The sequence below is a fragment of the Hipposideros armiger genome, unplaced genomic scaffold (genome assembly GCF_001890085.2).
Source record: "Hipposideros armiger isolate ML-2016 unplaced genomic scaffold, ASM189008v1 scaffold_326, whole genome shotgun sequence".
Classification (NCBI taxonomy): Eukaryota; Metazoa; Chordata; class Mammalia; order Chiroptera; family Hipposideridae; genus Hipposideros; species Hipposideros armiger.
This window is the reverse complement of record NW_017731676.1, coordinates 1271824-1296182: the sequence shown is the minus strand read 5'-3', so window position 1 is coordinate 1296182 and position 24359 is coordinate 1271824. Positions and strand designations below refer to the sequence as shown.

Below are 24359 nucleotides of genomic sequence, written 5' to 3'. Positions count from 1 at the left end.
CTTCTGGATCGTGTTGTATAGATTTCAGCCCTAGATCTGCCATATTCAGGAAACGCTTTTGAAATTAATCACAAAGCTTCAAGTCTAATCTTCAGAGATGTAATTAGATCCAAATAAATTGGCAGACTCTTGGAATACAGAAGCCAGGGTAAAGGAGATGTCATCTGGTAAGAATAGTAAAACTCCTTTTAGCAGTAGTGAAAGTAAATAATACACAACTGGTAATCACCATTACCTTTTTTTTTACGACTCTACAGCACAAAACAATAAAAGATTGTTCAACTGAATATAATTTCCACATCAGCTCTACACTTCGCCACCTCCAAAGAATCACCGAATGAGCTTGTTCAGCATAACAGGGCCTCACACAACCCACTCAACGGACCTTCATTCAAAGATTCTCATTCTATACCTGAGGTCATTCCCAGAAATTGACACTTTTAATATAGTACCTCTTTTCCTTGGACTAAACTTTGAAAACACGCTTTCAGAGGACAAGCTTTTTACTACATTAGACATGGATTTAATTGCTCTTTGAGATGCACTCTTTTAAACAGAAGCACAATTTGATGGCAGTAAACAGCAATAACTTACTGCCCTTTACTGGAGTCATATCCTTACACTATCATGATACCCATCATCCTGTACTCAATTCTTGCGCTCGCTCTCTCTCTCTCTCTCTCTCTCTCTCTCTCTCTCTCTCTCTCTTTCTGGCTCTCGCTCTTTCTCAATAAACCACTAAATGTGAGTTGTTTAGGTACAAGAAACAGTTCTTTCATGTCTGTATACCTCACACACCTCACACAATGTGGCAGAGAGAAGTCACTTAATTAATGTGTGTAGAAATGTAGAAATGATCATTTCCAAGTATTTTCGAGGTTTTATCTCAGTTGTATCAAGATTTCTGACTAGGTTCACTAAATCATCATCACTCATTACCATGTCACTTTGAGAGGCCACAAAAGTTGTCAACCTACATTAGAAGCATGTTGCTACTTTAATAAAATGCCCCTTAATTCTTAAAAATTGTTGGACTAATGCATCACCACCTGATCCTTAAAATTTATTAGAATTTGGCTGGGGATATTGCAGAGATTCAAGATAATCCAAGTAATCCCACTCTGGTTTCTAGAATTAATTTATAATCAGTTGCTTTATTTTCTAAATGTTGAATACTAATGTCAATTCAGAAACCCAGAAAAGGATCATTGTGGAGAAGGAAGATAATTTAGGCAGTGGAAAGGGAAAGAAAAAAAGAGAAAAGAAAGGATAGTCCCTAAAACTCGACTAGTCCTTAGTACTACTGATAATTGGCTCTAGGGTCCCACTTAGTTAAGCTACAACATCAAACAATTTACATTAGGGGATGCAAACAGCATCCTCTCTGCTGAGAAGTGAATTCTGTTGACTATGTCAGGCTAATTCCAAAGATCTTCAATGACTTTGCCAACCAACAAACTGCCTACAAATAAATACCACACCTAAGCCACCCTAATTTGGTCATATCTAGAGATTATTTTTCACTACTGTAAACAACTAAAACAGCATAATGTAATTCTAACAGCTCTACAGATCACTAGATGTGTGACCAGTAGCAAATTAAATAACACCTTTTCACCTCAATTTTCTCAAATATAAAACAAAGTTGATTAGAGTCATACATCATATTGTATTGCAAGAGTTAAATAGGATATTGGTGAAGTCCTCAACAAATGGAAGCTATCACATATTAAAAACTGAAGTACACGGAAGTGACTCCTAAATTATAAAGTTAATAAATTGAAAATCTTGAAATTGTTGTCACCAAGAAATATTACATACACTTCCTCAGGGGGGAAAAAATAGCCATCCTAAATTCTTTCTGAAGTAAAGTTATTAAACAGCTGAGACTAAAACATCAAAATCTTTTTGACCGTTCCCTTTGAAATAGTCCTATTTCCAATCCCCGTGTTGGGAGACAGTTCTCCACGGGTCTCTCACATTTCAGCATGTCATGTGAACACAGGAGGGACAGCTTCTGCTCTGGACTCTTGTCAAGAATAACAGTTTTGGAAGACAGAGAGCGCATCTCCCTGCACAGAAGAGGAAAGATTAATTTGTTGCTCAGGATAATAAAAATAATCTGTGGGGCAAAAGTTAGGCGGGTTTGCTGGCAGGCCCCCTTTAGAAGGCTGGGGTCTCCCAAGCTCAGGGTTCCTTGGCTGTGACACAAACTCACAGCATGTATAGTGCGTAATTGGGCTACTCAGCACGGCTGCCATTGGACCTGAGGGTCTGGGACATCTGACATGAACACAAGCCCCAAGCTGCCTGCTGTGTCAGGACCAAGTCCACTGTGTCTGACTCAGGGAGTCTACTCAATCTTTAAAATTGTGGTGGGCTAGCTTATTAGCTTGCAAGAAGGGTAAAAAATCAGATCTTTGGCCTTTCTTGGTACACCATATTGTGTTGAGTCTGCTTCCATAAAAAGATTCACTGAGTCATCTCCATCTCTTCAAACTCTCACCATCATTTAACTGACCCATTTATTTTGTCTTCAGTTCTTTACTGAGCATGCATTTTACACCCTGCTTAAGTTAAGTCTTAGTGACTCTAGAACACCTGAGAACGGGTTAGACATGCAAATTCTTAGAACCCACACTATGCCTACAGGATCAGAAACTCTTGGGGTGAACCCTATCAACCTGCTTTTATGAGACCGTCCAGGGATTCTAATGTGTACTAAAGACGAAAAGCACAGCTCTAAAATAAAAACTCATAGCACTCTTCAAGCAGAAGTTTTATGTTATTTTAAAAGAAGCTCTTACAGCTGTGAGAAATAAAACAACAACAATTTATTCTAAAGCCTTTTTTTTTTTAATACATGAGGCAGAAGTCCCTGATTGGATGGATACCAATTCAGAAGTTTAATCATGATTGAGAGTCTAACTTTTACTAATTATTATAGTTTATAAGCTTTGTTCCTGAGACAATTGGCTTTAATTTGGAAACTAAAATAATAATAAGGAAAAACATTTGCCTTTTTGACAAAATATGCAAAATGACTGCATGATATGTTACAGAACACAACAGTAAATGTATATAGAAACTGTAGAAATGTTATTGAATCCTCAATAAAATGTCCAACAAATAATTAGAATTAAAATGCAATTTATAATTATCTAAAATTATCTTTTATTTTTCTTCTTTGAAATATATTATTGAAGCACACTGTTTTATATTTATAGTTTTATAATTCTCCACTTTTCTCCCTCTGTTCTCTAAATGGACTCAAACTGGCTTACTTCCTACGAGCCCACTACTCATATTTTGCAGGAATGTGTGTAGGCTTCATGGTTTCATTTTGTTTTAAGTATTCTGGTTATCAAATAAAGCATAAAGCACAAAAGTTTACGCAAGTAGAGGGGGGAAAATGCTATACTTATAAGAAAATGTTCAAATCTTTGTACAACTCAGGTAACATAAAAGAATTGATGAAGTATACAACCATTTAAAAAGAAGAAAAAAATGTGCAAAGGCCACTTTTCATTGTCAGATAGTTTGTGTGAGGCTCTATCTTCCTGCAAACCTAAAAATGTATCAAAATTAATGTGGGTTTTGTTAGAATATGAAAATAGAAAAGATACAATTTAACTGAACATGATGCAAGCTGACATCATAAAAAAATGTGTAACAGATTGAGAAGTACATTTAATATTTTTTTTGGTACTTTCTATTTTCTTGGTTTTAAGTAAAATCAGAAGGTGAATCTAAAAGCTTCAACAAAAGAACATATTTTTGTAATTTGTCTTTAGTTTCATATATGTATACATATAAATTTGTATATGTATCAAAAACTGAAAATGAATTAAAAAACATATTAGCAAGAAGAACAGATTAAAAAGTCTACAAAATTTATTTTGATACCCTACAGTGGAAATTAACTGAAGAGGTTTATACCATCAGTAAAAGATCTTTTCATATATAATTTTTCTTTCAGCATTTTATAATCCTTCCAGTGTTTATCACTATATTTCCGACATTCACATCATAATTCAAGAGATTTAAAACAGCCTGAATTATTAATTTTCCAAGTGAACACACAGATAGACATCCATTACCTTCCACTGCCCCCAAACTGTTCTTTAAATAGATATGACATATTTGACGTGGGCAGCTACTCCACAGAAATTTAAAATACTAGTAAATGCAAAAACTTCCCAATATTACGTGATAACTAAAAATATTACACAAACTGTTCACTCAGCTTTTCTGAATATAGTTCTTAATATTTTATTTTTAGTTAAAATTTTGTGCAGGGTTTGTTCAAGAAGTAGTCAGGAAACCATAAAACATGTATTGACTTGGAAAATATGAGAGAAGTTATTTAATTTACCTGTGCTTCTGTTTCTTCATCTGTAAAACAGAGATAGTAGCACCAGTTTCACAGAATTAAACAGGGATTTAATGAGATTTTTGCGAAACAAACACAGCAGTAGCATCTTTGTCAAAATTAGCTATTACTAATAAGGTGAAAAAGGAGGCGTTCTCTCTCACTGAGGGTATAATCAAACAGGAATATGTCATTCTGGTCCAAACATACTGCAGTGCACCCAAGGTCCTGTCAGATTATATCTGTTCCAGTCACCTTCCATCCTTTTAATTTTACAATAATGAGTTGCCATCTCCAGGACTCCTGCTCCCTCTACCCTCCCTTTGATTCTTATTATATCAAAGGGGGTTTGTTTCTTTTACCTCAGGCTACTCTTTGGCTGGTAGTAAACTATTTATCATTCCTGTCATGTTATGTTAATTTCTTTTTACTTTTAAATAATTTACCATTGAGTTTAACTCTCACAGGCTGTCAATTTGGAGAGTGGGCTGGCTTAAAAAAAATGTGATCACAGACAGTAGGCACATTTTCCATTTTATTAATGTTGCTATGGAAAAAATCCCCTCCCCATTTTTGTTGATACGTTGGAGGTGACTGTATCACATAGTCTATGGTACAAAAAAAGTGTGTGCTGTACGCTCCTCCCCCACTTGCATAATTTTCCTTCCTAGGATTTGGAAAATCACTATGATGTATAAATCAGTCAATCAAATCAGTAAAAGATTAAATTTACTAGGTTTTTTTTAATATCACAAACTGCTCATCTGAAAAAAATATGTCATTCTTGTTTCCCTCTTTTCTAGAGAATGTGTTTTTAAATCGCTGTAAAATATAGAGTAGTTCTTTAGTTTTTAGGTTAACTGGAGTAGTACTTAACTTGAGTATTATTTCTCATTGTTCTCAAGTGACATTTAACAATTTCAGTAAAAAAATGTACCGCAAATGAAATTATCAAAGTTCTCTTAGTAATTCTCATATTATTATCCTATAATTTTCTGCTCATATTTCTTGGATATAAATTTCTAAGAAGTGACAAAATTTTAAACCCTTAGGTCTCACATGGAAAGTTCAAGAAGGCTTCTTTTTTTTAATTTTAAGAAAAATTAAAATTTTATATTCATTATATGATGTGCATGATATTCATTAAGAACAATGATAGTCAAAATGTGCATAGCTCTTTACAATTTATGGAATTTACTTTAAAGATGGTATCTCAGTTGACCATCATAATAAGGTATAAATAATAATAAAGGATGACATTTTTTCAGTACTTACTCTTTGCCAAGCACCTCACAAAAAATCACCCCATCTATCTTTCTTACATCCTTAGTAGATAGATACTATCATTAGTTAGTTCCATTTACATAGGAGTAACGAGGCCTCAGAGAGTTTAAGTTGCCCTGCATTACCTGCTCCCTGAAGTCCGTTTACTCCTCTGGAAATGGAGCTAATGGTAGCATCTACTGATTGTGTAGGAAATTCCTCTCAGGTGCTTGGCTAGGAGGAAGTGGTGGAAGAGATGGAATTTGAATAAGGTTACCTGTTCCAGAGCCCTTGCCCCATCTCACCTGATAAAAAAAGTTATACAACCCTGCTCTCAACATCATATAAGTGGAAGAAAAACTATAAACATGGAGTAATTTCTTCTCATTAGCTATACAATAGAGAGTAGCTCAGCTATGTATCAAACAAACAATGAAGTATTTTTAAAAAGTCTCCTTCAGGGCTGGCCGAGTGGCTCAGTTGGTTAAGAATTGGCTTGGGGCCCGGCCGAGTGGCTCAGTTGGTTAAGAGCTCATTCAAGAAGAGTGCGAGCTCTGAGCAACAGGGTTACTGGTTCAATTCCTGGCTTGAGCTGAGCTGCCAACAGGTGGCAGGATGGCTCAGCTAAAAAAAAAAAAAAAAAGAGTTGGCTTGGGAGCTTGAGCTCTGAGCAGCAGGGCCCCCGGTTCGGTTCCTACATGGGCCAATGACGCAGCGCCCTCTACTGCTAAGAATGGTGAACAACAGCTTGACCTGGAGCTGGGCTTCCATGAGTGGCCGGTGATGGCGTAGGCTGCAGTGGGGCTGCAGTGGGCTGCTGTAAGCTACTGGGAGTGGCCGGAAGCCAGCGTAAGTGGTGGGCCGCCAGCATGAGCTTCCTTGAGCGGCTGTCTAACGGCTGGTGATCAATCTACCTCAGCCAGGAAGAGCACAATGATAATACCAACATGGGCCAGTGAAGCGGTGTCCTCAACTAGACTAAAGAACAAAAGGACAGTAACTTGTCTGTTTCCCCTCCCCCAACTCCCCAATAAAATCTTTAAAAAAAAATTCTCCTTCAGGATTTATTAGATTTTTTTTTCATTTTCTAAATTAGTAACATTTTTTTACAAGTGACTATTTTTCTCTCTTTACTGCATTCTACTGCTTTGCTGCAGCATTCATAGGCCAGGACAATAGCTATATGAGATAAAGCTGCAGAGCTGAAAACTAGGTAAGCATTATCCACGCTGGTAACTCAATACTAGCAGTGTTATTGTTAATAAGAATGAATATTAACACTGAAACAGAAGATCAGATGAAAACAAACAAACAAAAATATATAGGGGAGGTAGGGTTTGCTCATAAACTCTATTAACCCTTACTTCTTCCAGAGAGATCTATGATATCTATGATCAAAAAGGTGAGTGAAGGGGAAAGATAATGCTTAATTTTGCCATACAGACTGTATTTTCTCTGGCACACTGTGGGAGGGCAAATGAGATTTTCCTGTAGGGATTTATTTACTCAAGGTATCTAGGAGCTTTTAAGAAAATAATTTTTTCTGAAAGAAAGGGAAAATAGAAACAAACTCATTTGCTCTAAAGAAATAAGCCATATTTGAAAAAGGTGGACAAGATTATTTGAGTAAAGTCTATTGAATATACCTCTAATTGCTCTTATCCCAGGCCCCAAGGGCTCTTGAAAGAAAATACTAAAAATTATGTCACCAAAATCTCTGTAAGGCACTGAAATCACCAGGCAGTGCAACTTTGATGTGTGTTACAGAGCAGAGCGATTTCCTGTCATCGGAATTACTGGGGCATGAACCAAACAAACTCAGTAGGCTCAGAAATGCCCCAGACCTGACAGAGATAAAAGGTTATTATCATTTGCAGAGACAGTTTCAAAGAAATATGTTTAGGGAAAAATGTTTTTTAAAGTTTAGTATGTCTTATTTTTATCTCCAGATTGGGTAACATATTAGGGCAAAGGGAACAGAATGTATGATTTCTAGAAAAGTGATCTAGAAAAGAATAATACTGCTTTGTTATAATGTTGGTGAGATGCCATAGGAACTTACCTCTTGTTTATATCAATTACCCTACGGTAAAATTGGTTTCATTTTATATCATTTCACTTAAAGTCAAAGAACCTATCAATGACATTAAGTGAGGACTTACTATATATGATATGATGTATTCAAGAAAGATGCATGATGGATTTAGACCCAGACCTGAATTCTAACTGTGGCTTTTCCACTTATTATATATAATCTCTACATCACAGTTTCTTCTTCTATATAAAGGAGATAATGATCTCAAATACCCTCACAAGTTTATGGTGAAGATCTAATGTGACAGCAAACATAACCCATCTAAGAGTTAATCAGTATTAATGAATTCTAGACTTCTAAAGCTCTCTTTTCCTTCCATTTTTAAGGTTGCAAATAACAAACAATTTTACAAAACCCATGTATTTAAACCTCACAAATATCTAGCTTTAAATAAATATCAGTAATATAAAATTGGGCATAATGAAAAAAAATCATTTGAAAAAAACTGAAAAAAGGAGGCTTATTTTCAACCAAATGCATATGAAATATATGTCTTTACCTTCAATCAATCTCAAAGGTTGAAGGTAAGTACCATAATAATCCACAAAGTGAATACATTTCCAAAGGTGTTCCAAAAGATAGCCTAAACATAAAGGGGTAGACATAATAAGAAAAATAGACAATAGTCAAGATTTTTGAGGATATAATGGATAGCCATCAACAAATTAAAATTGATTTAATTAAAGACATCAATGCATATTTATGATCATCTACTTTCTATATGTAGAACTTGATTTTAGGAGCTATATAGAATGCTCTGATACCTGAGACCTAAACTTCATGCTCCGGTCTTGGTACATCATAATCTATCAAAAGAAAATATCACAAAGAGAGAGAAATATAAAACAGATCAAAAGTATACTAAGAAAATATTAGTTTTCATTAGATGGATTTCTGAAGAAGGTAGAAAGCAAAAGCAGAGAGAAATGCTACCTGATGTGGTAAGACAATGAAAACAAATTAATGCAGTGGTCATATTTAAGGCATATTTTACTTGTTTGACTTACTGAATGTCAAATGACTTGATGTAGCATAAATTTGTCTAAGAAAATAAGGTGGTATGTTATTGAAAAGTATCATTGTAGGAACTTGGTACAATGTCCACCTTCTAAAGAACCAGTAAAGAATATTAGGTTTTTAAGAATTCACCAATTTCAACACTATGAAAGAAGTATTTGGGCTGTGGTATTCTGGTCTTATTTAACATATAGGCAGAATATTAACGGGATTATTTAACGGGTAAACAGAGTAACAGAGACTTATGAGTGGGACTCCAGAAAGATGTAACAGGCTGCATTTGTGCTTAAATTCTTCCCTGCTTGGCCAATAGTGCTTGAAAGTTTCTCCATCTAAGATTCACTCATTTGGCCTAAACATTCATTACCTATTCCAAAGTGCTCTTAAATTGAAATATCTATGGGAATAATCACTATGAGTTTTCTTAGTATGGAATTACTACAAATTAGCTTATTATATTATATACAGATGAAAGACAAACAGGATACCAGAAGATGGGAAATTTCCCAGCAGTTTAAAAGCAAAGGAGAACAAAAGGATGATTTTAGAATCAGAGCTACCACCTGATCATGGCATGTCTGGGTAAAGTTTCAGAGCAGTGGATCCTGGGAGTCATGGAAGAGTACAGAACTTGATTCTCACAGAAAAGAACACAGAAGGGAGAAGAGCTCACACAGAAAAGTTTCTGTAGGAAAAACTCAACTTTCATTCATGGAGTTGTTACTGAGTTTCCACTATGCTAGCTGCTGGAAAGACATAGAAGACAATAGTAACTGCATGAGGCCTACTCAAAGGGAGAGACATGATTTTGTTTTAGGAAGAGTTGATGTTATTTTTTTTTAATTATGGATTAACTAAAAGTTTACATTAATAAATGAAAGGATAGGAGCCACAGACTTTATTACAGAAGGCATATTTCAAAGGTAAGTGATTTAGAGTGAATTCGTAATTTGAAATAATTAGCTAAGCCTACTCTGTCTTGAAAAAAATTACCTGTTGTAGAGTTTGCAGTCTAACAGTGTAGTGTCCAATAATGAGAAATTGCCATTTTTGGACTCTTTAGTGAATGGTTTGTAAGATGCAGAGATGCAAAATTTTATAACACAAAGCAATAATCTCAGAAGCCAAAATGATATTACTATTCACATCCAAGAAAGAATCATGTACATTGCAAGATTCTACTGTCCTGGCTCTATGTGTGGAGAATTCAGTTTATCAATTAGTTTTTTTCTTAATTGTGAAGACGGGTCAATGTTTAATTGCTTCATATCCATAATTGTATTAACTTTGAATAAATTGTTTTAAATAAAAAAATTTGTTCTATTGCACAATAGGAGATTAATTACCAAAAGACGATAGCAATCCTTTGCTATCATTCAAACAGGCAGAAAAGCATGGCCACCTAATGAGGATTCAGCTTCATTAACTTCCCTCAAATCTCATTTGTAATGTAAAAGACAACCATATTCAATTCCCAGAAAGATGAATTTAATCAACCCAATAGGGTGTGAATTTGTTTATACCACCTTTACTCATTATCTAACTGCAATTCCATGCTCTCTTCAAATTGCAATCACATCTTCTTAAATATTCCCTGATAGAACTTTGGGCTATTTTCAATTAAATAATGGAATTTTCTCAAAACCCTTAAATCCATCACCATTTCTTCTTGGCATTATTTTTAATAAAATCATATGTTTTTAGAAATTGGGAGGGATCTTAGAGGTCATTGGGTCCATCTCTCTCAGTTTACAGAATGACAAATCAGGTGATATAAAAGACCTGTCTGGGCATTGAAAAGTCAATAAGGACAACTAAAATATATTTTTGTTAGAAAAGAAGGTATACTGTTGAATGATACCACAAAATTACAAAATACGTTCCATTATATTTACAGGTAAACAATTCACATTTAATAAGTATACTGCTAATGAAGGCAATAATAAATACTCTGCTCATAAAGAAGGTTTTATGCACAACTCCAATAAATCTACAACATATAAAGATTTGCTTTTCTTTCCTCATCCTGATCTCATATGATGTGCTTAAAATATAATTATATATTAAGGATTTGTAATGAGAAATATAAGAGCTAAGGGGTCATAAAGTTATTGAGTTAATTTGCTTTAACTATTAATAGAAAATATGTGCTTACATACATTGACTGTATATATATATATATATATATATATATATATATATATATTTTTTTTTTTAATTGGGGAATCGGGGGAAGGGGAACAGACAAGTTGCTGTTGTTTTGTTCTCCCATCTAGTTGTGGAAGATGTTGCTTCACTGGCCCAAGCTGGCACCATCATTGCGCTCTTCCTGGGAGAGGCAGATCAGTCGCCAGCCTCTGGACTGCCGCTCACAGCAGCTGCTGGCCGCTCACACTGGCTACACACGGTAGCCCACAGCAACCCACTGCCACAGGGGCTGCAGCCTACGACGTCGCCAGAGACTCACGGCAGCCCAGCTCCAGGTTGAGCTGTTGTTCAGCATCTTAGCTGTGGAGGGCAGTGTCACTGGCCCTCATATGTGGGATCCGAACCGGGGCCCTCTGGCATCCCAAGCCAGTTCTTCACCAATGCACCACTCGGCTGGCCCTTGACTGTGTTTTTATACTTTTTAAGGTATATTTTGCATCTACTCTAGTGTGCATACTTACTTAAATATCTTTATATTTCCAGTCTGGGAAATAATTTTTCAAATGCCATTACTTTAAAAGACTTTTACAATATTTGTTTTCTCATAAAAGCTGTGAGAGCTTCCCAAAGGAATCTGGATTTATTGAGCAGGTTTTCAGCAGAAAGGTGTTTAATTAGGTTGTCTCACACGTCTCTACATCTGAAAACCTAATCACCACCTTCAAACTCAAAGAACAGAGCAAGTTGCTTTCAATATTATCCTGTACAGAACCGTTGGTTTTTCCTTCCACTCATTTCCACCTTCTATCTGAGAAAATCGACTTTAACAGTATTTCATATTTTTTTAAATTAAAGAAAAAAACATTTTTTAAAGTCCGTCACAACATGAATAAACCCAACTAATTTCCTTCTTCTCTTATAAAGGGGGCATGTGTGTGTGTGCGAGTGAGCGTGCGTTTGTATGTGTGTGTGCATAGTAAACTTCAAGCACGGTAGGCACTGGAAAGCAGCAAATAAAAAGGAACAAAGAAAGTAAAGAAAATAGAAAATTGAATTGTAATATTAATGGATATATTTCAAAGAGACAGGCTGCAATAATAGGCTTAGATATAATTTTCTCAAAATTAGGACTCACATTCATTTTAGAAACGCAAAGAAAGTTTATCAAGATTATTACTTACTGAAAAGTTAAGTCTCACACCTCTCAAAAAAAAAATACCACCCACTACAAAGAACGGATTAAAGTCAGATTTTCAGAATTTCATGCATTTTTTAAAATGTATGACTACTCTGGAGCCACTACTTTGCCATGATATACATGCACGATGCAGTTTCTGCCCTGAAGGATTTTACAATTTAATGTACAAAAACACAGAGGAAAATTTACTTTAAAAAAAAATAGGATGACTAATGTAGTATATACTAAATTCACTTACTATTCAATGGGATTCCAAAGGAAATAAATAAATAAATAAATAAGTAAATAAATAAATAAATAAATAGGACATGGTATTTAATCACTTAGCACTGAATGCCAAGCATGGGGTTGGGTAATTTTACAATAGCCCTATCAATAGGTATTATCACTGTATTAAAGGTGTAGACACGCTTTTCAAAGCAGGCCCAAGGTCCCTAGCTAATTAAACAGAAAATATGTACATATACATGTATACTTATATAATACACATATGTATATACATATGTAAATATGTATTTTATTGATGGCTAATGAAATGAATCTCTAAAGGTGGAAACAATTTTAAGAAATGAAGGTGTAGGTGGTCTGTGCCTCCCAGAAAAGAGAGACTGAGAAAGGCTTGATTAACTGGCCATAACTACAGTGGAGGAGCTGTTGTACAGGGCTGACCCTACAGAACAGGATTCACTTTAGCAGGGCTCTGGTGCCTGTCCAGTCTGCCCTTTGGTTGTGTTGTCCTTGTAGGTGACCAGTGGTGCTCTGGCTTGGTCCCAAGCTGGCCACTGGGTGTGCCAGCCATGGGGCCTCCTGGGATGAGCCCCACATCAAACTGAGTTCAGCCATAGCCTGTGCCCTGCCTAGGGCCACCTGACATGAGCCACAAAGCAAATCACTAATGGCTACCACCCTCTTTGGGCTTGGAGGTGCCTTGAGAGTCCAAGCTGCAAACCAAGGCTGGCTGCTGCTAGTGCTGGGCTTAGAGCTGCCCAGCAAGAGGTTACAGGACATACTGAAGCCAGAGGCTGTTAATTTGGATTTTGTGAACCTTTGACAGATTTTAGGAAACTCTGCAGCAAGAGCCAAGAGAGCCCATTTGTCTGGAAAAGCCACTAGAAGTCGCTTGGGTGGGTCAGAGTATCAGGGAATTACCAGGGCAGGCGGAATGGAGTTAGCTAGGTTGATGGGGGCTCAGATATGGCAGCTGCAGAGATTGCTGCTGGGAGCCTAGAGGGATTAACAAAGAAACAATGGATTCTGCCAGCATTTCTGTCTGGGAGAAAGCTGACCCTCCAGCCCTCACCCTGAGGCCAGACAATGCAGTTCCTCCCCATATGTCCCTGGTGTCTTTCAAGCTGCTGCTCCGGAGCTGGAGTTCAGAGCGAGTGAGTCCTTCAGTGAGTAAGTCCATGTGTGGGGCCCTTTAAAAGGAGCACCTAGGACTCCAACTGCCCTATGTCACTCACCCACAATCTCCATTGGTTTTCACAGCGAGAAGTTATGGGGACTTCTCTCTCCAGCACTGGAATTCTGGGCTGGGGAGCCTGGTCTGGGACTGAGACCACACGCTCCTCAGTGGGGGGACCTGTGAAGCCAAAATATCCCTCCTGATTTTTAATTGTCACACGTGGGTGAGGGCCCAGCCCATTCTACATATCTGCCCCTCTATTAGTCTCAAGGTTGCTTCTTCTGTACGTCCTTAGTTATAGGATTTCTGTTCAGCTATACGTCAGGTGATTCTCAATGACGGTTGTTCTGTAGTTTAGTTGTACTTCAGATGTGGTTATGAGAGGAGGCAAACACAGTGTTTGCCTACTCTGCCATCTTGACTGGAAAAATAAAGGCTTTGTTATTTTTTTTAAAGGCACAAAATCTTGATGAAGGACTTTTACAGGGGAAACATTAAATATTCTGTTTGGGATTTTGAGGCACACATAGAATGTGGGAAACTGGGTAGCGATTTCAATGTTTTGGGATGGGGAACTAGAACTTAGATAACATGAAAGTACTGACTTGTTAGTCATCTTCTTATATATGAAAATATTAAATGTGATCATAGAAAAAGAATATAAAAGAGAACGCCCAAGAGATTTAAGGTCCAGTCCTTGAGAATCATGTTTGTTAGATGGATCAACAGAACCAGTAAAGAAAACAAAGTAAGGATTCAAGATGCTTCAGATTTGGCTCCAAAATGTCTATGTCAGGATCTGAAATAGTGGGGTGTAAGTATTAAATCAACTCTCCGTGGCTGCAGGTCAACTGACTGGTACATTTTCTTATGCGTTCCATTCAATACTCTCCATTGCTTCTATATTTTCTATGTAGATTTTCAAATGATAATAACTTGAGCAGCTATTTCCTTTTTTTAAAATGTACCATGTAACAAAAATTACACACTCAGGGCCGGCCGAGTGGCGCGGTGGTTAAGAACGTGCTTGGGATGCCAGAGGGCCCCGGTTCGGATCCCACTATGAGGGCCAGTGACACTGCCCTCCACAGCTAAGATGCTGAACAACAGCTCAACCTGGAGCTGGGCTGCCGTGAGTCGCCGGCAACGGCGTAGGCTGCAGCCCCTGTGGCAGTGGGTTGCCATGGGCTACAGTATGTAGCCAGCAGCCATCATGAGCGGCCAGCAGCCGCAGTGAGTGGCCGTCCAGAAGCCGGCGACTGATCTGCCTCGCCCGGGAAGAGCGCAATGATGGTGCCAACTTGGGCCAGTGAAGCAACATCCTCCACAACTAGACTGAAGAACAAAACGACAGCAACTTGTCTGTTCCCCTTCCCCCAATTCCCCAGCACTGTTCCCATCCCCCCAATTCCCCCAATAAAAATCTTAAAAAAAAAATTACACACTCACACACACACACACGCATGCATGCACCAAAATTTCTGTCTCTATACCTTTTTTGAATGCCTCCCAAAAGTATTATTCTCTTGTATAATGGCATCTATCCTGACCTACATAGAAAATGTCAGTTGATTAATAATATTTTAGTGATAACTTCCTTGAAATAAAAATGTTTATTTTATCAAGTCACACTCAAATTATCAGTTAAACTGAAACTAGATTCCTTTTGCTCTAATTCCTAATTCCCTTTGTTGAATGCTTTTTTCTGCCAAACTCTATCAGTGTGCTGTGTGCTGATCTCAAAGGATGCATAAAGGCTTAATCTTAAACTTTATAGTTAGATTTGGATAGAGAGGTGCTTTTTACCTGGGCTCTAACCCCTCACAATGCAAAATAGTAAACAAGACCAAACAAGTGAGAGAGATGCTTAAATACTATTAGTCTTACACACAGCTGGAAATATTTCTGAAGTAACTTAAAAAAATACACATTTATACATTATCTATTTTTTGATGACTAATGGCCACATGACAATATCCAATTAATATCTTCTATCATGTGTGTCCAAAATAGTCCTGGGCAAACTGACAACTATCTGGGATATTTTAGCAGTCTTTGGAATTAATGATTGCTTTCATTGTAGTTAGCCAAATCTTTTGAGATGTGTGGGATTATAGGAGGTATTTTTAAGTCTTAAAAGATGTAGCATGAACAAAATAAAAATCTCATTTATGTAGTGAAAATTTTAATCTAATACATTAAAAATTAATATAAGCAAAACATGCATTACACCAGAGCACACCATAATCTATGGAACTACATACTACATTAAAGTGAGTATTAATATGTTAATGTGCTAAATTTCTTAGTTTAGAGTTTTCTAAATCATTTTGGCAATGATTTGGAAACATTGTGGAATGCTTGAGTTTTTATCCTCCCGTCAACTGTACCCAAAATTCAATATTTGAAGCAAGTGCATTATTAAAATTAAATGCATTTAGCATGCTAGTTAGTTAGGATACTTGATATTTTAACTTTACCTTTGACTAGCTGTTTTACAATCTGAAAATTAATTTTGTGGTCCGGAATGAAATCCAATAATATATTTATAAATGTTTCCAAAATATTCCCTTTATCTATTATGTGCATTTGTATCCATTTTATTTTATGAAATTTTAAAAAACAGAATCATATCTATACAATTGTTTTTAGATATGTACCCCTATGTTCATTGTAGTATTATTCACAGTGGCCAAGACATGGAAACAACTGACGTGTCCTTCGATTGATGTGTAGATAAAGAAGATGTGGTACATATACACAAGGGAATACTACTCTGCCATAAGAAAAGATGAACTACTGCCATTTGTGACAACATGGATGGATCTTGACATTATCATGTTAAGTGAAATAAACCAGACAGAAAAGTCCAGAACCATATATGGGATATAAAACTGAAAAGAATGAACTAGGCAAAAAAGCAAACAAAAACTCTTACACACAGACAACAGTTTAGTGGTTACCACATGGATAGCGGGGAGGGAGGTGGTAGAAAAAGATAAAGGGGTCAAATACATGGTGATGGAAGGAGAACTGACTCTGGGTGGTGAACACACAACATGATATATAAATGATGTATTATAGAATTGTAACTTGAAACCTATATAACTTTAGTAACCAATATCACCCCAACAAATTTAATAAAAAAATAATTTTGGCATTAAAATTATAAAAGTACATTGTTCTCATAGCAAATCCCCTTAAATGAGGAAGTTGATATTGAATTAAATTTCTAAAACTAACCAACCTTATTAGGGTAAGATTTCAAAGTAGCTGCTAAAAGTCCTATGCATCTCCACACGAGTTGGCACCAGTCTTTGGCAGCCTCTCCACTGTTCTCCCATGAGCTGCTCAGTAGAGCTGGGTATTCGTTACCATAAGCAACCTCCAGCTGGGGCAGCTTGCCTGCAGTGGTCCTGCTAGTCATGTCAAAGCACAGGAGCTTCTGTGATTTTCTCAATTCTGCCCTTCACGATGACAAGCTTCATTATGTTTTGTACCAAAATAACAAATCACAAGTAAATAAACTTCTTCAAGTTCCTACAGAGTTGGGAAAAATAGATCTCTATGTCCTATCCTGGAACAGTAGAAATGAATGGTTTCTTTCCCTTAATGATTTGCACTTAGGTGTGCATATGGAAATACCATGCAACGATTGAGGTACTTACATGGTAGATCTCAAGTCCATTTTTCCTTAAATATTTTTTTAATGTATTGTAGCCAGTAAGCTAGTCAATGCAGAAACATTAGAAATCTTAATTAGAAAAGAGGGCAAACAAAACCACATTGTGTTTTTATTTGATATACACTATGATATCTTTTAATGAAAAAAAGTTGTGAGAACATTTTTAGATTTTTTTTAAAGATTTTATTGGGGAATTGGGGAAGGGAAATAGCCAAGTTGTTGTCCTTTAGTCTTAGTTGTGGAGGCCGCAGCTAGCTAAGCTCCAAGTTCAGTCGCCACCTGGCCTCCCATCAGCAGCTCGTGGCTGCTCAGCTCAAGGTGCCGTGTTCAATCTTAGTTGCGGGTGGGCATAGCCCACCATCCCATGCAGGAGTCAAACCAGCAACCTTGTTGTTAGGAACACATGCTCTCACCAGCTGAGCCATCCTGCCACCTGTTGGCAGCTCAAAGGCAGCTCATGCAGCTCACTGGCCCATGTGGGAATCAAACTGGTGACCCTGTTGCTCACAGCTCATGCTCTTAACCAACTGAGCCATTCGGCCGGCCCAACATTTTCAGATTTTGAGAAAGGGTGTCAATTACAATATTTGGCAAAGGTCAGATCAGGGAGAAGAGAGGCAGAAAGAGAGGAAAATCATCTGTAGGGAATGAAAAAGTCCCCTAAAATGTATTCCAGAATGAGATAAGAGACTGCAAATACATGATAGGTGGAGAGTGAAGAGGCAGAGAGAGTGACAGACTGAGAGCGAGAGGGAACACGCATTCTTCCAAGCAGTCGCGTGAAGGGAATCAGAATAGCAAAGGCAACGGTTTCAATTTCACTCTCATCTTTTACAGAAAGCATTTTATCCGCATTTTTAAATTTTTAATTAAATTTTATTTATTTATGTTTTTCAGATATACATTATATCTCAATGTATGTTTTTCAGATACACATTATATCTCAATACAATGATATCATTGATTAATTTTCATTTATAAAATTATTTGACTTACTGTTAAAGACACTGTACCTGGTATCAGGGAAGCAGCTATAAAAGAGACTCCCTGCACTGAAGAATTACATAGTCTCCTAAGAGAGATAAGTCCATCACTATCCAGGTTGATGAGTGATTGGATGGAAGTGAGTGGCATGCCATAAGAATGCATAAGGGAACGCCTAATGCAAAATGGGGTAGGGCGTAACATTAGGGGAGGCTCCAGGGAGAAGATGATTTCTGAGCTGCATCTTAAGATCAAATAGGAGGAGTATGAAGTCTGTTCAAAGTATTTTGATTAAGACGTAGAGTTTGGAATTGGGCTGGTGAAGAAAGATGAGGCTAGATAAATAGGGTACAGATATTTAAAATTCTTGCTTGTTACCAGAACTGGATTTTTTAAAAATAGGTTTTGAGGACATTGTAGGTGTAGTGAACTGCCTTTCTTTCTTACCATGTCAAATCTCCTTTCTATGACATAGGAAGCTATTTCCTCCAGACTCCATCATAATTTTCTAATCACTCTCGGGTATACTTTGACTGCCATCAGGTATCCTCTTGTTTTTTATTACCTAGCCTCAAGGTAAGAGGTTAGTTAAAGCTGGAACCATTTTGCAAATCCTACATACATGGTCTAATAACTCTCTTTAGAGGAGGGATACTTGGCACTTATGAATCTTAGTTTTGGGGCCTAGCCAGAATTCCCAGACAAGAAGAGTCTCATGTTCACAGCCAGTTTAAGATACGGTTTGGATTTTATCATAAAGACAATGTCACTGAAGAAGTCTATGACAGACAGATGCTTGGAAAGATAGATAGAAGTGACATACCTGAGGTAGGGGGACCCCTGTTGGATAGGTATTACACTAATATAATGGGGAAAAGTGCATGCCTTTGTCCTCTGGATTGCCATCAAGGAAAGAAATGGGGTTCCATACGGGGTTCAGCTGCTGGGCAGCCATGAAGTGCTCTGAGCCCATTTCCAAGCGCAAGTCAAGGTGTAGCATCCATCCCCCAGGTTAAGTCCTCCAACCCCAGTAACCCCCGAGGCTTTGAAATGGACATCGGAGGTGAGCAAGTTGGTCAAATTGTCTTAGAATTGTTTGCAGATATTGTATCCAAAACTGTGGAAAATTTTTGTGCATTGTGTACAGGAGAAAAAGGCATTGGACCCACCACTGGGAAAACTCTCCATTTGAAAGGATGCCCATTCCATCAAATTATTAAGACATTTATAATTCACGATAGAGACTTTTCAGATCAGAATGCGGCACGTGAAGAAAGTATTTCTGGTGAAAAATGTGAAGATGAAAATTTATATGATAAGCATGACCAGGCAGGTTTACTGAGCATGGGAAATGCAGGCTGCAATATGAATGGTTCTCGGTTCTTCATCACAACAGTTCCAACTCCTCATCTGGATGGGAAACATGTGGTATTTGGCCAAGGAATGGGTATGGCAAGAATTCTGGAAAACGTGGAAGTGGAAGGTTAAAAACCAGCCAAATTGTGCATTATTGCAGAATGCAGAGAATTGAAGGAAGGGGATGATTGGGGAATATTCCCAAAGGGCGGCTCTGGTGACAGCCACCCAGATTCCCCCGAGGATGCAGATATAGATTTCAATGCTGTAGATAAGATATTATTAATAATAGGAGACTTAAAATAAATTGGAAATACTTTTTTTTCCAAATCCCAGAACTGAGAGATGGATGTTAAAAAAATATACAAAAGTTTTAAGATATGTGAAACGTTCAAAGGCTGTTACTGAGAAAGCAGATAGATCGAAGCTGCAACCTGTAGCTTTAAGCTGCCTGCTGAATGTTGGTGCTTGTAAACCGAAGATGTCATGTTGGCAGGGGCAATCGGCGGCGGTCGTTTGGAGGCTCTTGAAATAGACTCATGAAATACCGAAGCACTGTGCTGTAGAGCTCAAGGATAGCAAGGATTAAAAGAATACGATGAAGCACTGGCTGATCTAAAGAAAGCTCCGGAGATAGCACCAGAAGATAAAGCTATCCAGGCAGAACTGCCGAAAGTCAAACAAGAGATAAAGGCACAGAAAGATCAAGAGAAGGCAGCGTATGCAAAAATTTTTGTTTAATAAGGAATTCAGCTTTGTTTAAATATTATACATTGCTTGTATAAAGGCAATAAGAAAATCAAAGGGATTTTGTCTGTTATATATAATCCCTAATGTGTATCCTTTGATACTTCAGTTCCCCATTGTTTACAGTTTAGGAATAACCATAAGGGTTCACACTTAATAAAAGTGTTATAAAATACCAAAAGGAAAGAAGGAAAGAAGGGAGGAAGGGAGGGAGGAAGGGAGAGAAAAAGGATTATGTAGAGAAAACCTAACACACCGTAATCCTCTTCCTTAATACTATGCTGCTCCAGGGAAGTTGGGAGTTTTCAGCCTTCCCTTTCATTCAAAACTGAGTTTACAAAATTACAAAAACATGTATAGGTTCAAATTATATACATATACCCAACCCATTATGAAAATTTGGCTTTGTGAGGATTTGTACTTAATACCGTGAATTGGGGTTACTAGAATTTCTTCTTATTTTCTTCACATTTTCAAGAATAAGTTTGGGTTTCCCTTGCCCATCATATGATAACCGACATGCAGACATGGATGGACGCATCCCAGACGATCCCGATAGCTTACAACTGTCATGCTCACAGCCACTGTGTCCTCTGTGATGGCAACTTGTTCAAAAAGTGAGGTCTTATTTATATATTTTATTATTTTCACTGATTCATTTTGCTTTTACTGGCCTGTATTTGCATTCATGGATCAATTACATAAATATTGATTACATAGCTGTATTCTGTCTGTGAGCACAGCCTTGATAGACAGTGTGCTACAAAGGTCCAAAAGAACAGTGGAAAACAGACATAATTTAGAAAAATTAATGAAAACAATATGTCTTGTTAGGTTATGTTATGATAACTGATGTTAGCTATTAAAGTAATTAGATTTGTTTTATCATAAAAGACCATGAGTTTAGGGGCTTAGGTACATGTAAAAATGTTTTAAGATAATTCATCTTAAAAGCTTTTATTCAGATATAAATCTTACTGGCTTTGTGAGAGAAGGCTTTATATGACATATCCATATACAGGGGCAAAGATTCTAATTGCTTCTCATCACCCTACCTTTAACCCTATTTACATCATGAGAGAGAAAGTAGAAATGATTAACATTTTTTCAGCCAGGAAATACCTTCATACTGAGTACTCCTCTTTGACAGTTTCTTATGAAGTTGCACATATTTGTATCTTATGACCCAGCAATTCCACTCCTAAATAAATACCCCCCCACACACCCCCCAAGAACAATGTACGTCCACAAAAATACTTACAGGAAAAGTTTCACCCCAGCTTTATGTTGCCTGTTTGTGAGCACACCCTATTTACAGGCTATTCCATACTTCTGAGCCTAACGCATTCTGAAAAAGAGGGTGAACGCTGAATACAAAAAAGGACACTGTAGGAGGAGTATGTGTAAAACCACTGAGTGATTTGGGAATATGAAGCTGTGTAGCTAATCTAACTGAAGCTGATTATACAATAAAAAAGACAATGAAGAATGGAACTTTTGAGACTAGAAAATCTGCTACTGGAGAACAATAGCATATGTGTATGCACTCAGGCATGTAAGTCACGTATGAATAAAGATGTGCACTTTATAAAGGTTTCTTAATAAAACATGGTTTAAAAAGAATTGCAAAGTATATATGTTTATTAATGATTCAATTATATCTAATACAAGGTGGTTTCATTCACATCTAGTGTCCCTTTTTCATTCACTCAGCAAATACATATGAGGGACCATCAGTAACCAGGCACTGACAGAGGTGCTTATGACACAGTAATGACCCAGCAAGGCTTACGTTTCCTGCGGAAAAGAGCTATTATCACCATGTAAACCTGTGAGCTGAGAACTAAGAAGAGAAGGTGAGGGTGTCAGAAAAGTCTAGAAGATATGAGAAAGAGAGGTGTGCATTAGTAACACTGAAACCTCAGTGAAAATTTCAGTCACCCTGTGTTGTATATATTTTGCTTTCTGCCTTATATAATAGTTCTAATCACATTTGTTTTAATCTCTAGAGAATTTGTATCACTCACAAAAATACTCCACACAATACATTATGTATCTGAATAACCTGACCAATATCATAGACTCACAAAGATTACTTAACAAATACTACCAGGCTATCAAACATGATATAAGTTGATTGGACAATGTTAGTGCTTGCCCACCTTCCTTTACCTGAAACTTTACATGGCCAGGTACAACCATGTCTCAGCTACCCTGAGCTTTACCTGCAAACTGTTCATAGCTGCCCCTTTGCTGGAGAATCACCCTCAACTGACCAGACTTATCCTAAAGGTTTTGCCCCCTTTCCCGCCCTGACACCTCCTCCATGCAGCCTGCAGCCAATGACTGATTAACATGGGAGTACAAAAGGCCAACCCCATCCCTGATCTGAGACCAGTTTTGTGCCATGGTTCATGCTAACGTGTTTATCACGGGATCAGGCTAAAGTGAGTCTTCCAGCTGCAACCATGTCCTTGCTTAGTTATTTCCTCTGAACTGTCTTGCTGCCCTCATTCTCTTAACAAATTTTCATGAGCGCATCCCCTGAACAAACAATAATTCCCCTCTCAGGCTAGGCTTCTAGGAGGCCTGACCTAAAATGATAATACCAATATGTACATATATACATGTGTGTGTCTGTATATATTGGAGCACTGTATCCACGGGTTTCACATCTACATATTCAACCAACCACGAATGGAAAATATTTGAAAAAAATATCACGTTGTTGTTGGCATGTCCTATGTAGTTAGGCCTACAATGGTTGGTTGCATCTGTACTAAACAGGTATGGACTTTTTTTTATTATCCTTATTCCCAAACAATACAGTATATCAAATATTTACATAGTATTTACATTGTATGAGGTATTATAAGTAATCCGAGACGATTTAAAGTATATAGGAGGATACGCATATATTATATGCGAATACTATGCAACTTTATATAAGAGACTTGAGCATCCCTGGATTTTGACATCAGCAGGGGGTCCTGGAACCAATCCCCTACAGATAGTGAGGGATGACTATCATTTATATGGGTTTACATTTGCAATGTGAATGGATATAAATAATCATGTGAAATAAGTGCTTTCTTCTAAGGCTTCATGTAACTGTTAGCTCATCATGACTTCTTCCATTACTGAGAAAGAGTACCTACTGAATCTTGACTCCCTTCCAGCTAAGTATTATTTCCAACTCAGTATTGTCTTTTTTCTGTATGTGGAAAAATACTGCTGCAACGAAAAGGTTGATAATTTACTGTAACAAGTAGCCAACAGTTTATCAAAACCAAATTGTACAGACTAATAAATCTTTCAACAATATTAAGTTTTCTATCTCATGCTATTGTACATTGTATATATTTTTCACCCTTATGTTATTTAATTGTCACTGATCTCTGTTATTTTAAATCCCCAAATAAGTAATGTGTCCTTTAAGGCTGATCAGTATAAGACACCTCAGTAAGATTCTGATATTAATATCTGGGCAGTTTGTTTTCTGTATACGAGGTGTGATCAAAGAATACGGCGAATGTTTAAATTTAAAAAGTTATTATAGTAAAAGAAACATTGCCTTTAATCCCCCTCAAACTACTCCCTTGCTTCAAACACACGTATCCCATCGTTCTTGCCACTTTCTGAAGCAGTTCTGGAATCCCTCTTTTGTGAGTGTCTTTAGTTGGGCAGTTGTGGCTGTCTCATTGTCCTGAATTGATTCAAACCGTTTACCTTTTACAGTCATTTTGACTTTGTGGAAGAGCCAGAAGTCACACAGTGCCAGATCTGGTGAATAAGGTGGATGAAGACACACCATAATGTTTTTATTAGACAGAAATTGCCATACCAGACGTGATGTGTGAAATGAAGCCTTTCCGTCATGATCAAAGCATACAGTGAATGCTGCTGCCGAGTGCCATCCAACGGAAAGGGAGGGATCTTCACTACAGGAAGCAGTGTGTCGAACCTTAGTAACAGTGTGTGACAAGTTTCAACTTGTTTGGTGCAGTCAGTCAGGTGTGAGCTAAGGTTGAGAGAATGTGTGTTTTATTTTATATATATATATATATATATATATATATATATATATAT

General features: G+C 37.2%; 1 protein-coding gene and 1 pseudogene across 11 annotated transcripts in view; one reads left to right on the top strand and one right to left on the bottom strand.

Moving 5' to 3' along the window:
• The window catches only part of CACNA2D1 (calcium voltage-gated channel auxiliary subunit alpha2delta 1), a 484358-nt gene that overhangs the window by 230604 nt on the left and 229395 nt on the right, over window positions 1-24359 (bottom strand). The window lies entirely within an intron of this gene.
• On the top strand, window positions 18346-20264 carry LOC109392337 (peptidyl-prolyl cis-trans isomerase D pseudogene; annotated as a pseudogene).